Here is a 12,487-nt window from a genome sequence, read left to right on the forward strand (position 1 = left end):
CTTGCATGGTATCAGACATTTTGCCAGCAGTCCACACAAAACTGTTCATCCACCTTCATACAATTAAGTATAATGCTTATTTGTTCAGGTAAACTACAACAAATGTGAACGGTCTTCTTATTGATCTAATTGATAACAAGTGAATTGTCTAAACAGTACTGAATTTACCGGAATAATTGACGAAAAGACTGAACATAATCATTGTTCAATATTTTTTTTTTCTAATTGCAATTTCTAAAGCATGCACTCAATTTCTTCCTCCAAAATATATGCCAGATGAAAAAGATGACTCAGTTCTATATAAATCTAACTTTTTTTTAGAAGAGATACACATTTCGTTTTGGTTCGCTACTCTGCTTTAGAACAAAATTTGTTATGTACTTTATACATTGATAGGTTATGTATCAACTTCCGAAGCAAGGTTGTCGGCTCTCCGGACATTCCCGAAGTCCTGCGTTTAACACGTTAAACATTGTTACATTGAAATTACGTACCAATAAAAGCATTTTCCCCCTTGGTTTCTGTAGTTCCTGAATGGGTTTTTCCTGTTTAGATGATAAAAATTAATGTCACATTGTTTCTTTTATTAATAATTTACCACATAATTCCAAAACTTTTACATTCTAATAATTTTTGAAATTTTATTCGTGCAATATGCTTATGTTAATGGGCATGTATAAGTACTTTGCCATGTCACTCTAGTTTTTGTGCTATATATCTATGAGCCCTTTTAAATTGATTTTTATAGTTTATTTATATGTTGTACTGTTACACCACTGTCCTAGGTTAGGGGGAGGTTGGGCACCCGCTAACATATATAAAGCCGCGACCTTGCGTATGTTCCTGTCAGGAGACTGTAATTCATTGGTTCATTTGTTGCTGTATATCATATTTGTTTTTCGTTCAGTATATTATACATAAATCCCGTAAGTTTTCCCGTTTTAAATGTTTAACTATTTTTATATCGGGACCTTTTATAGCTGACTATGCGGTATGTACTTTACTCATTGTTGATGCCGTACGATGACATTTAGTTGTCATTTGGTCTCTTGTTGAGAGTTGTCTCATTACCAATCATACCACATCTTCTTGTTTTCATAGAAAGACGAAATGTGAAAAAAAACAATATTAAGTACAGATACGCTTACATATTAATCAGTCATTTGATTTCAAATGAAGTCCATTTTATGGCAAATTAGGGTAAGAGCTAGAATATATTTTTTATAAAAGTAATCGTACATACGCTAAAGTACTTGAGATATCCATCATCTGTCAACACAAACCACTGGTCTTTATAACCTTTCAGTAGCGACAACCGTTTTTGAAGAAAGCCTTCCATCACCATGATACCTGCAACTAAGAAGTATTTTAATTTGGAATGTTTTGATGTATTGAATAGTCCGTCGAAACTGACAACGAGATGAAAAAATAGAAGGACAAGAAGGCAAGTAATGTTACATCACTCTACCTTAAAACAAAGAGGCTTGGCAGCCCAAATTCTACCAAACAAAAATTAAGGCGTGAGTTCTAGCCTTGAGTTCATAAAACTTACGAGTCAGTTTGTTGTACTCATACTCCAAAATCAACCAATCAAAAAGTTTCGAGCATGATTTTTGTGCTCCGGGCATTGAGCAAATTTTTATGACTTCAAACCCTGGTGTTATAGATGGGTTAAATATTAGTAACCTAGTGACTTGGTCGTATTACACATATGAAATACGTTGATAAGCTATATTAGGGGATTATGAATCTTGCAAAATCAAATTGAAACATCATTTAATTTGTAAAACATCATTTCTTTTGAATTTTTAGACCAACTATTTGATATAAAATTTGAAATTTCGAAATTGAAACATTTTTGTTTAAGACGCAGAATAGACAAATCTGTGACCGGTAGAAACAAAAGCGACTTTTAAAGCAATAAACGCTGTGTCATCTGGTGTCCAAAAGAGTAGCCCACAGTTACTAGAAGGGTAAGACATAAGTGTTAAAGTACGAGTTCGGCGATGAGTGTTATTTCGTAATGTCATAAAATAAATTTCAATCGGGCATAAGAAGTTACTCGTGTGAAAGATTTGAAAAAAGGTTATTGATTAAAGCTTATATCTATACCTTTTGCTCAATTAAATGATCAAATGACTAAATAATCTTACAATGTATATTCTATAAAAATGCAACCACGTAATTTATAATTCAGTTTGTGAGGATATTGGATTAAGTTATGAATCTCAGTTTAAAGAAATCAATTGCCAAACAAAAAGGAGAAACATTTATTCGCAATAGTTCGTTTGAAAATTTGTAAAAACCAAATAACTGCTTTCCGCGATAAAAGTCATAAAACATAAAAACATAGTTTTTTTGTGGGGTTTGTGTTGCTTTGTCTTTAGTTTTATATGTTGAGTCTTGTGGACTTTTATTTTATTTTTCTGTTTATCTTTTTCTTTTTTAGCCATGGCGTTATAAGTTTACTTTCGATCTACGAGTTCGATTGTCCTTCTGGTATCTTTCGCCCTGCCATTCTAAAGTTTGTATCAAGATTACAATTTGTGAGATGTATTTCACATCTTTTAAATGAAGTGTAGGGCGTATTAAAACCTTTACACATACGAAAAGAATATCGCACGTGATCGGTAAAATAGGATGCAAATGTTTGCAGAATTGAATATATTTTTTGCAATTTATAGGTCAGATAAAGCCTTTTTAACGGTTTCTTGTTGTTAAACACACCTCATGTGTCAGTATTGCCCAAAGAAAGATTTCCCTCTGATCGGTCTTTCATATTGTCAAAATATTTTAAAATCACAAATTAAAACTTCGCATAGAGATACTAACAACTGTATGGTAACGAATTTTAATGTAATTACACTAAATTAGTAGCACCAAAAAGCACTGCCTTTTATTACAATACTACAGGTGAACTGAATATCATACTTGTAAGAGAAGTACACACAGAGTATGTGTAAACAAATTTTATCTCGCCCTCAATTCGATGAAAAACCCTCTTGTAAACGCATGATATCTAGTGCAATAGATAATCGAGATTACTACATAACATGTTAAGACATTGGATATATTTACACTTGATAAAACGAAGGTCGTCATATGAGAACTGACAAATGGTCGTTGACATCCACGTCTCGCTTTGTTGTCATTTATATTTGAATGTACTTATCAAGATCTGACTTGACTTTCGACGGTACACAGAAAACTCATCAAACGGATACATATTTTGTGACATTTATCTGCATGTTGACCCATGATCTGTGATAATCAATCTTCAAACAATAACATTTGTAATAGCATAAAGTCGATATCTTTTTGGAGGTTTATAGCTTTCTTGTGGTATTTAAGAACATTAAAGGTACAGGTTTGACTGCTGCACGAGAGGCATATTTCAAAAACTCAGTGTTTTGAAAATTTTACCTTGCCATGGTATTTTTAACCCCCACCCCCTTTTGCGGTATATTAAACCCCCTACTATAGACCTTGAAGATACCTCTATACTGTGGTGCATGAGGCCAACATATGTGTGTCAAACGTCGCAAAATCAAAACAGCAAACAATACTAGTAGACAGCCAGATTCGAATACTAGGATCAGAGCTATAGATAGAGAAAATACGTACCATGATTATAAATTTGATTTCAAATTTATTTTGAAATATATAACGCATACAAATACAATATTATTGGTATTTTCATGCAAGTACAAGAGTAGTGTCAACTTTACTGGTGACGCAGTCAAGACTTACATGGAAATGTTTTATTAAGTGTTTTATTGCATTGTTTTAAGGTCAAAGAAACAAGAATGAAAGGTCTATGTTAAAGAACGTTCTTTGTGTATTAGATGCACAAACTCAAAAATGAAAGTAAAAAATACAAATCATCTAAATACATATCAGAGTAATTCATAAGTAAGCCAAAACTCATTTTGATCTCAACCAATCTTAAAATACCAAAAAATTAATTAGTAAGTTATTTTCAGTGTTTGAGTTGATTTTTCAGATTTTTCCAATACGGTACATGCAGTGCTAGTACAGGTAATATAATGTGCTTTCACTCAAAAAAGATCATTTACGGCTTTGTTTTAATTGTTCAGTACTTGTTGTGTACCGTTATGAAATAAAATCACAAAATTGTCTGAACATGTTCATGATTAAATACCAGAACAATTCTTAGCATAACTGATTTAAAATTAAGAAAGTACCTTGGAAATCACTTTTAATTCTAAAAAAAGCTTTTCAGAGAATGTGTATGTACCATTAAAGATTTATTGTCCAGTGTGTTATTATAGATAAACAATATTTTAAAACATTTTTGTGAAATGTTAACGTATTGCATTTACATTAATGTTAACGTATGCACAGCGAGAAAGTGTCCGTTCAACGCAACCGATCCGTTCAGTCGTATACACGTGAATAAGATTTGAACACTTTTCATTTGTAGACAACCGTTGTGATTATTACTTTGAAATTTGATGTAAATTGAGGTATTAGAAACGCAGTTACCATACGAACACTTATGGTATTCAACATTACTAAAAAGGCGTTCGATTTGCATGAATTGTATTGGTGCATACAAATTCTAGTGGTCAATGGATTTTATTGGTGCGTTCCAACTCTTGTGGAATGAAATGGTTACACTTGCGAAAAAATGACAATTACAACTCAAACATATAGTTGACCTATATATTATTTCATATCGGTTGAGAATAAGATTCTCTTATTGGATTAAAAGGGGTCACATGACATTCATTATTCTTCAGTAATAAATTCCACCGGTCATTAACAGAAAAAAAACGGACCCGAAAACCGGTCGTTAACGAACTTTTACATGATAATGACCGATGGGGCGTGGTTTCCATCTGATAATGACCGTTGGGTGTGATTTCTCTGTTAATGACCGATGGGGCGTGGTTTCTCTGTTTAGAGAGATGTACCTTTTATAAAACATGTTCCTGTTTTAAATATTATATTTGAGACTTTGAATTGTTTATTATATGTTTTCGTTAATTATAAAATTAAAGATAACTTGTTTAAGTATTTATATACTGAAAAATTGCACTAAAATGAATGGCAGTATTACTACGATTGGTCTTCACTCTTTGTCAAAGAAATCGTACAACTACTCGAGTTCGCTGTAGGCATTTTGAATTTATGAGAATTTTCCAAAACATGGTTTCTCAATGAAATAAACATAGTAGTTCTTGAAAAACTGGTCATTATCGTGATATATGGACTGCCCACAGGACAGTGGTATTGACTAAGATAGTGATAATGACTGAGCCGAAGGTAAGTGGTATTTATCACTATCTTAGTCAATACCACTGTCCTGTGGGCAGTCCATATATCACGATAATGACCAGTTTTTCAAGAACTATTATATAATTATTGATATATAATTTACGTTGTATTCCGGGGAAGCAAAGATATCATTATTAACATAAGGTATTTAGGAATGGGAATCGTCCCCTTTTGCAACTCATGCACTAAGTATTCTAAGATTCTCAGTTGATGATTTCTTGCATAGATTTTTCCAAATGAGACATAAACTCTTGAGAATATACCAATATACATTAAAATATTCAAACTCTGGTGCCCTGGGATTGTAAGCAGATCCATTTATGAATAAAAAAAACGAAATACAAACAATGGTATACAAAACCCAACATTGAAAACTCAAGACTGCGCCATATTAACCCAATCAACACCGGAAGTGATATCAGGTCCTCCTAAAGAAGAAGTACCCCATTCTCCACATGTGTCGTGTTGCACCTGTATTATATGTAGTTACGTTATATCAAGTTATTATGCACGTCACAATGACGGATAGAAAAGTGACTCTTGTCCAAACCTTAAGATTTCACCAAGTTTGTAGACCATCGATCATATACATTTTCTAACCTGAATCCGAATGTGCAATTTTGAAAATGGAAACATCTTTTTCATGAATGAGAATACACAAAACTATTACCGGTATAAAAACTACATACATTCAGCCAGAAAAATCACAGAAACCAACATAAAAAGAAAATCAAAAGCAACATCAATTCTTTAAAAAAAAAAGCAGAGTGATCGCAGTTGCCTGGCATGGTGGGCAGATCTAGCTCAAAATGTTCAACCTATGTATGGCTCGTGATAGTACAGACAAGGTGTAAAGTCGTATTAGGCTACAGAATTGAAGCAACAGTTACACCATATCCGTTGTCATCTATAAAACACATATTCCATAACGGTCAACCAGCTGGTAATGGCATCCATAAACGTTTCGAAGGGATGATCTTGACTTCACCGTTTCGGATACTAATATAATTAGTTTAATAGCCTAGTTATAAGAATATCAAGAAATCACGAAAGCGAATTCAGGTTGCATTTCTGTAAAGCTAGACAAAGCAATTTCCTATATATAGGAACTCACTTTGCGGCCAAAACTGTTACACTTTTCATAGTAATACTTAGTAATGATAATAATGCAAATGTATAAAGCGACATACATAAAAAATAAATTACTCAAGGCGCTGTACATAAACCATGTAGTTTCACATTAAGTGTGAGGCTCAGGTTTGATTGCTGCTAAAATGGATATCAAGGTTTTTTTAGCACTCGAAATTATACCGATGTTTGTTTGAACACTGATGAAATTGATGTATCAAAAACAATTAAGGAAGTTCCAGTTACTTTTAAATATTTGCAGCTCTTTTTTTACATTACTAGAGCATAAAAATAAGCCAATAAGTAGACTAGAATAAAATATGAACAAGCAGGAAATCTTTTGCATTTTCTTAAGTAAAAAATAAGATCATAGATGCAAGGCTTTTGACATATTCCGTTCAGTATGAAGCTAAATGATTGATGAAAAGAACTTATAGATTTATGGTGTAATGTATCGAGAAATGTCTTAGCTTAAAGAAACAACGTATCAATTACAAAACGAAACTCCAAAAACATTCAAAAAAATTGTATGACATTTAAGCAACCCAAAAAGACATTTACGGTTAACGTACCTATTTTTGGGATCGAGTAGCACAAACTCTGCTAATATACATACTCAACTGGCTTAAAAACTTTAAACAAACACAAAAAAAAACTCAAAGGACGCCAGAAGTAAATAAAATTTTAGTTTATAGTTCATACTGTATACAAGTAGTCAATCATAATTTCATGTACACTTTCCCGGTAAAGTTTAAGTCTAATCAGGGATACCAAAATATTTGAATTCATCGAAGCTTTGAAGCTTTAGTCGGTTAATAAATCTAAAACAATAACACTCTTTCAAAGAAGCTCCGTATACCTAAAAACAGTTTCTTTTATGATTATATTCACAATTCTTTCCGATAATAACATACACCTATAGAAATTTATACAAACCGTGATATGTTTTTCTTTGATAATCAAAGTCACTTTAAGTTGTTATAAAAAATGATACAAAATTGTCATCGTGTCACTCATTTAAAAGATATTTTGATTTACAAGATGATATATATTACAAGTTCATCATAAATTGTTTACATGCAAAGATGAAAGAACCCTGGAAGTTGCATACATTTACGTTGGGTTTGAACAAAGCAGATAAAGGTTAATCCACAACAGCGGTTTAGAAATGAAAGATTGACCATCAAATAGCATCTAGAGACATGTGTAACAGATCTGTAATAAATTGGTGTGTTATATGAGTCTAGATCTACGCTGTATATAATTTAAAACAATGTCATGTAATTTTATTTTCGGTACTCTAATGTTCTACATGTGTAATGTTATTACGACAGGTGCCACATGTGGAGCAGGATTTGCTTACCTTTCCGGAGCACATGAGATCCCCCCTAGTTGTTGGTGGGGTTTGTGTTGTTCTTTAGTTTTCTATGCTGTGTCATGTGTACTAATGTTTGCCCGTTTGTTTTTTTCATTTTTAGCCATGGCGTCGTCAGTTTAGTTCCGATTTATGAGTTTGACTGTCCCTCTGGTATCTTTCGTCCCTCTTTTATTAGAAATTGCAAATATATCTAACTGTGAACTTCTTTTCTTAATTGATGTACTTAGTTTTTCAATACGTGTTACGTTTAAATTAGAAAGAACATGTGACAATTCCTAAGCTTAACCTTTTTCTGATACAATACTAGTGATACAAGTTTTCAAAACAATTACATTATGTAAAATCGTTTCTAAAAGTGTTTTATTATATGCCATACCAAAAGTAATTACAATAACAGTGCGCATTTTACTGCACCAGAAGTGCTAGCAACAAAAAATGTCTCTTGTAAACAAAAAAGAACAAAATTATAGTAAAAGCCGGGCAACAAATCAGAGCTTTGCATTAAATATATACATATTCCTTCATAGTAATGTGTCAATATAAAACGTTGAAGAAAGGATTACTGTTCTTCAAAAAGACGTGTGATAATTAAGAATTCTTACCCAAGGCTTAAAACATGCAAGTCCCTGTAGTGTCAGTAATGATATGAACACTATATCAGTTAGTGAGAAAACCTACATTAAGATTTCATATGTTAGATAGATAAATTTCAACCAATAAAATTGCAGAATGAATTTGAGAATATGATAGAAATTTTCAAAATAAACAAAGGGAATTAATTTTCAAATTTTCAGGTACAAACATCTATGTTATAATTGGATCTATAACCTTTTTTATAAAAACAATAAGCATGTCGTACATTGTTTATATTAATCTTATTTATTTCGGGTTTAATTGTGCACTGACTGTTATGATTAAATATCCACCAACGTATATATAGTATGTGTACATTGAAGAACAATTTCATTAGCTTCACAATGTATGTCACGTTAAGATGAACTGGCTACTCTTTTAAATAACCTTTTATTTTACACCACTGGTTCGATGCCACTGATGGTGTACGTTTCGTTCCCGAGGGTATCACCAGCCCAGTAGTCAAGACTTGGGTGTTGACATGAATATCAATAATGTGGTCATTTTTATAAATTTCCTGTTTACAAAACGTTGATTTTTTCAAAAACTAAGGATTTTATTATCCCAGGCATAGATTACCTTATCCGTATTTGGCACAACTTTTTGAAATTTTGGCTCCTCAATGCTCTTCAAGTATTTACTTGTTTGGCTTTACAAATATTTTAATATGAGCGTCACTGATGAGTCTTACGCAGACGAAACACGCGTCTGTCGTACTAAATTATAAACCAAGTTACCTGTGATAACTTATTACCTAGGTTTTTTACCGATGTGAAAACATTATGCACAATAAATATAAATCATGTTTTGTGAGCAAAAAACGACGCTCAAATTGCCAATTAAATTATCAGACAAAAAAAAGGTGTTGAACACCAGCGACAAATACAAGAACAACGAGCAATGTTTATGTATAAACGTTTTCTTCTGTAATTTGAGCTAAACTGCATGTTGACAAACTTTTATGAATCTTTGCAAATTGGGTTATGTGAATTTAGTTTTTATTTACGTTTGTTGAACCTTTGATATAGTCCCTATCTACTATCTTTGGACATGTGGGGATGTATGATCATGCAGTCACGTCAACAGTGTACTAGTATTAACTTTATTGTTTTGAAAGGTGGAAGATTTTCGATTTATATAACTACCTGTTTAAATCTTCAGTTACGAAAGATATATATCGACACGGAAAATCCTATTATGTTTCATATGATAAATGCATTGACACTTAAGAATGCTATTTGATGAGTCGAAATATTTGTTGATATAGTCTATTTTATTTTGTATGTATACTACTATCGTATATAAGAATCATTGCAAACTGATTACTTAGTTTAACAATAGTGGATCGATACCTCTGCTGGTGGACTATCGGTCCCTGATAGTATAATCAGCTTAAAAGTAAGAACGTAAACTAATATGTTTTATGATAAATAAAGGCAACAGTAGTATACCGCTGTTCAAAACTCATAAATACAGGGACAAAAAACAAAATCGGGGTAACAAACTAAAACCGAGGGAAACGCATTAAATATAAGAGGAGAACAACGACATAACACCGAAACGTAACACACACAGAAACGGACCAAGCATCAGACAAAACACCACGAGAATAACAAATATAACATGAAAACCAAATACATGAATTTGGGATAGACAAGTACCGTGCCACGTCTGATATTAATATTTAAAAATAAGAGAAAACACAAACGACTAAACGTTAAAATGCAACACACACAGAAACGAACAATAATATAACAATGGCCATCTTCCTGACTTGGTACAGGACACTTTTAAAGGTGAATAAAAGTGGTGGGTTGAACCTGGTTTTGTGGCATGCCAAACCTCGCACTTTAATGGCAAAGTTAAATATAACATTGAAATGACAACACAATATTACAGGACTACAATACAAATAAATAGGAGAACATATTAGACAAAGAAAAACATGATTAATAGATAACAAAAAGCATCCGGTTTAAAATTCAATACGCCAAAAACGCGCCTTGTCCGCACAGGACTTACAAGTGACGCCCAGATATAAAAGATCGAAAGTGAAAAAAGTTCAAAGTTGTACAGCACTGGAGATAAAAAGTTGAAAAGGTTTCGCCAAATACGGCATTGTTTTTATGCCCGGGATAAGAACATTCTTATTATATAGAACAATTCATGCTATTGCAAACAGTAAATTTTATCAAATGAATATGAAAGAGATAAACATAAAGAAACTGAAGTATTAACTAATTACAGAAAACTAAACCCGAATACATAACGCCCAGATATAAAAGATCGAAAGTGAAAAAGGTACAGTTTTGTACAGCACTGAAGATCAAAAGTTGAAAAGGTTTTGCCAAATACGGCATTGTTTTTATGCCCGGGATAAGAACATCCTTATTATATAGAACAATTCATGCTATTGCAAACAGTAAATTTTAACAAATAAAAAGTTTATCAAATTGTCGGTTTATATATTTTGAAATTTTGAAGAAACTAAGGTTTCAACTCCGATAGGCAATGTTGACCTTAGATATATTTGGCAATTTTTTTTTTTGTCTTTTTGGTTATAAAATGGGTTCTTTTTAGGTATGCCTATGGTTACCTAGTGTCTCTATATTAACCTGTAAGAAATGTGCACTTCGTAAAAAAAAATTAAGTCGTGGACTGGTATACCTTTACTATCAAAATCCACAAAAATGGCCTCCCGTCTAAACTTGTCGAATTTTTATGATAGTAATTTTAAGTGTCATCCATTTTTACTGTCATGTTGTTGACATTACTTTTATAATAATACCGTTGAAGGCAGTTTTTGATTTATAAATTTACTAATAAGACCTCTCTTTTGTTATCATGGTTACTTTGTAGTTGTTACCAACTCCTGCACCTGATTAACAGTTGTAAGCTAATGTATGAAAAAAGGGAGAAAGATGCCAATGGTACCTTAAAAAAGTCGAAATAAAGCGAACATCAGCATAACAAATTATGTGCTTTAAAAAAATCGGTGTCGCTCACCTTGGTCTATGTTAATATCAAACAAAACATTTGACACTTATTCCAAACCCTCACTTAAGTACATCATTAAGGCTAATAACTCCTATACACATTTGTCTAAAAGTTTTGACATATATAGACAATTGGTAGAGATCATTATTCCTCACAGTTTTGCTCTTTACAGAATTTCTCTATTTATAACGGTTTAAAAAATAAAAGACAAAACTTGCATTTTACTCCTATGTATTATTTTAAGCCATGTCGGCCATGTCGGTTGGAAAGTGCACGTGGGTCATCAAACACATTTTTTTTCAACTTGATACATGTACCCTTATGGTGATTGCGGCAAAGTTTGGATAAATTTGTCTCAGGAATTTTAGAGAAGATTTTTGTAAAAGATTACAAAACTTAACAAAAAATGGTTAAAAATTGACAATGAATAGCAATAACTCCTGATAAGATCAATAAACCATTTTGGTTATGTATTTGTAGATCTTACTTTTCTGAATAGTATTGCTGCTTACAGTTTATCTCTATTTAAAATAATATTCAAGATATTAATAAACAAAAACAGATGAAAAAAATCCCTACATTTACCAGTTCAGGGGCAGCAAACCACCTATGGGTTGTTTGATTTGTCTGAAAATTTCAAGGCGGATAGAAAAGTAAGCATAAAACTGCATGATACTCCCAGGTTCAACAATAAGTCAAAACAGCCATCTTGAGGGTAATCGAATTGATTGGCGGGGTCACCGGATACATTTGTGAACTAGATATCCAAAGGATGGATTATACCAAGTTTGGTTTAATTTGGCCAAGTAGTTTCAATGGAGAAGATTTTGTAAAAGATAACAAAAATTTACAAAAAAATGCGAAAAATTTACTTTAATGGGATATTACTCTTTGAGGGGTCAATTGACAATTTTGATCATCTTGACTTATTTGTAGGTCTTACTTTGCTGAACAATTTAATGTCTACATTTCATCTATCTATATCTATTTTGGTATTCAAGATAATAACCAAAAACTGAAAAATTTCATTAAAAATACCAGTTATGCGAT

At 32.2% G+C, this 12,487-nt stretch overlaps 1 protein-coding gene across 1 annotated transcript in view; it reads right to left on the bottom strand.

The window, feature by feature from the left end:
- LOC134696160 (heat shock 70 kDa protein 12A-like) overlaps positions 1–8,445 on the bottom strand; it is a 33,160-nt gene extending 24,715 nt beyond the window's left edge. Inside the window, exons 1-3 of the mRNA XM_063557811.1 lie at positions 8,410–8,445; positions 1,244–1,356; positions 495–545 (exon numbers count right to left, since the gene is read on the bottom strand). The gene's annotated coding sequence lies outside the window, so the exon portion shown is untranslated. The remainder of the gene's footprint in view (positions 1–494; positions 546–1,243; positions 1,357–8,409) is intronic.
- Between the last annotated feature and the right edge of the window lie 4,042 nt (positions 8,446–12,487).

The sequence above is a fragment of the Mytilus trossulus genome, chromosome 14 (assembly GCF_036588685.1).
Source record: "Mytilus trossulus isolate FHL-02 chromosome 14, PNRI_Mtr1.1.1.hap1, whole genome shotgun sequence".
In the NCBI taxonomy this organism is placed as follows: domain Eukaryota; kingdom Metazoa; phylum Mollusca; class Bivalvia; order Mytilida; family Mytilidae; genus Mytilus; species Mytilus trossulus.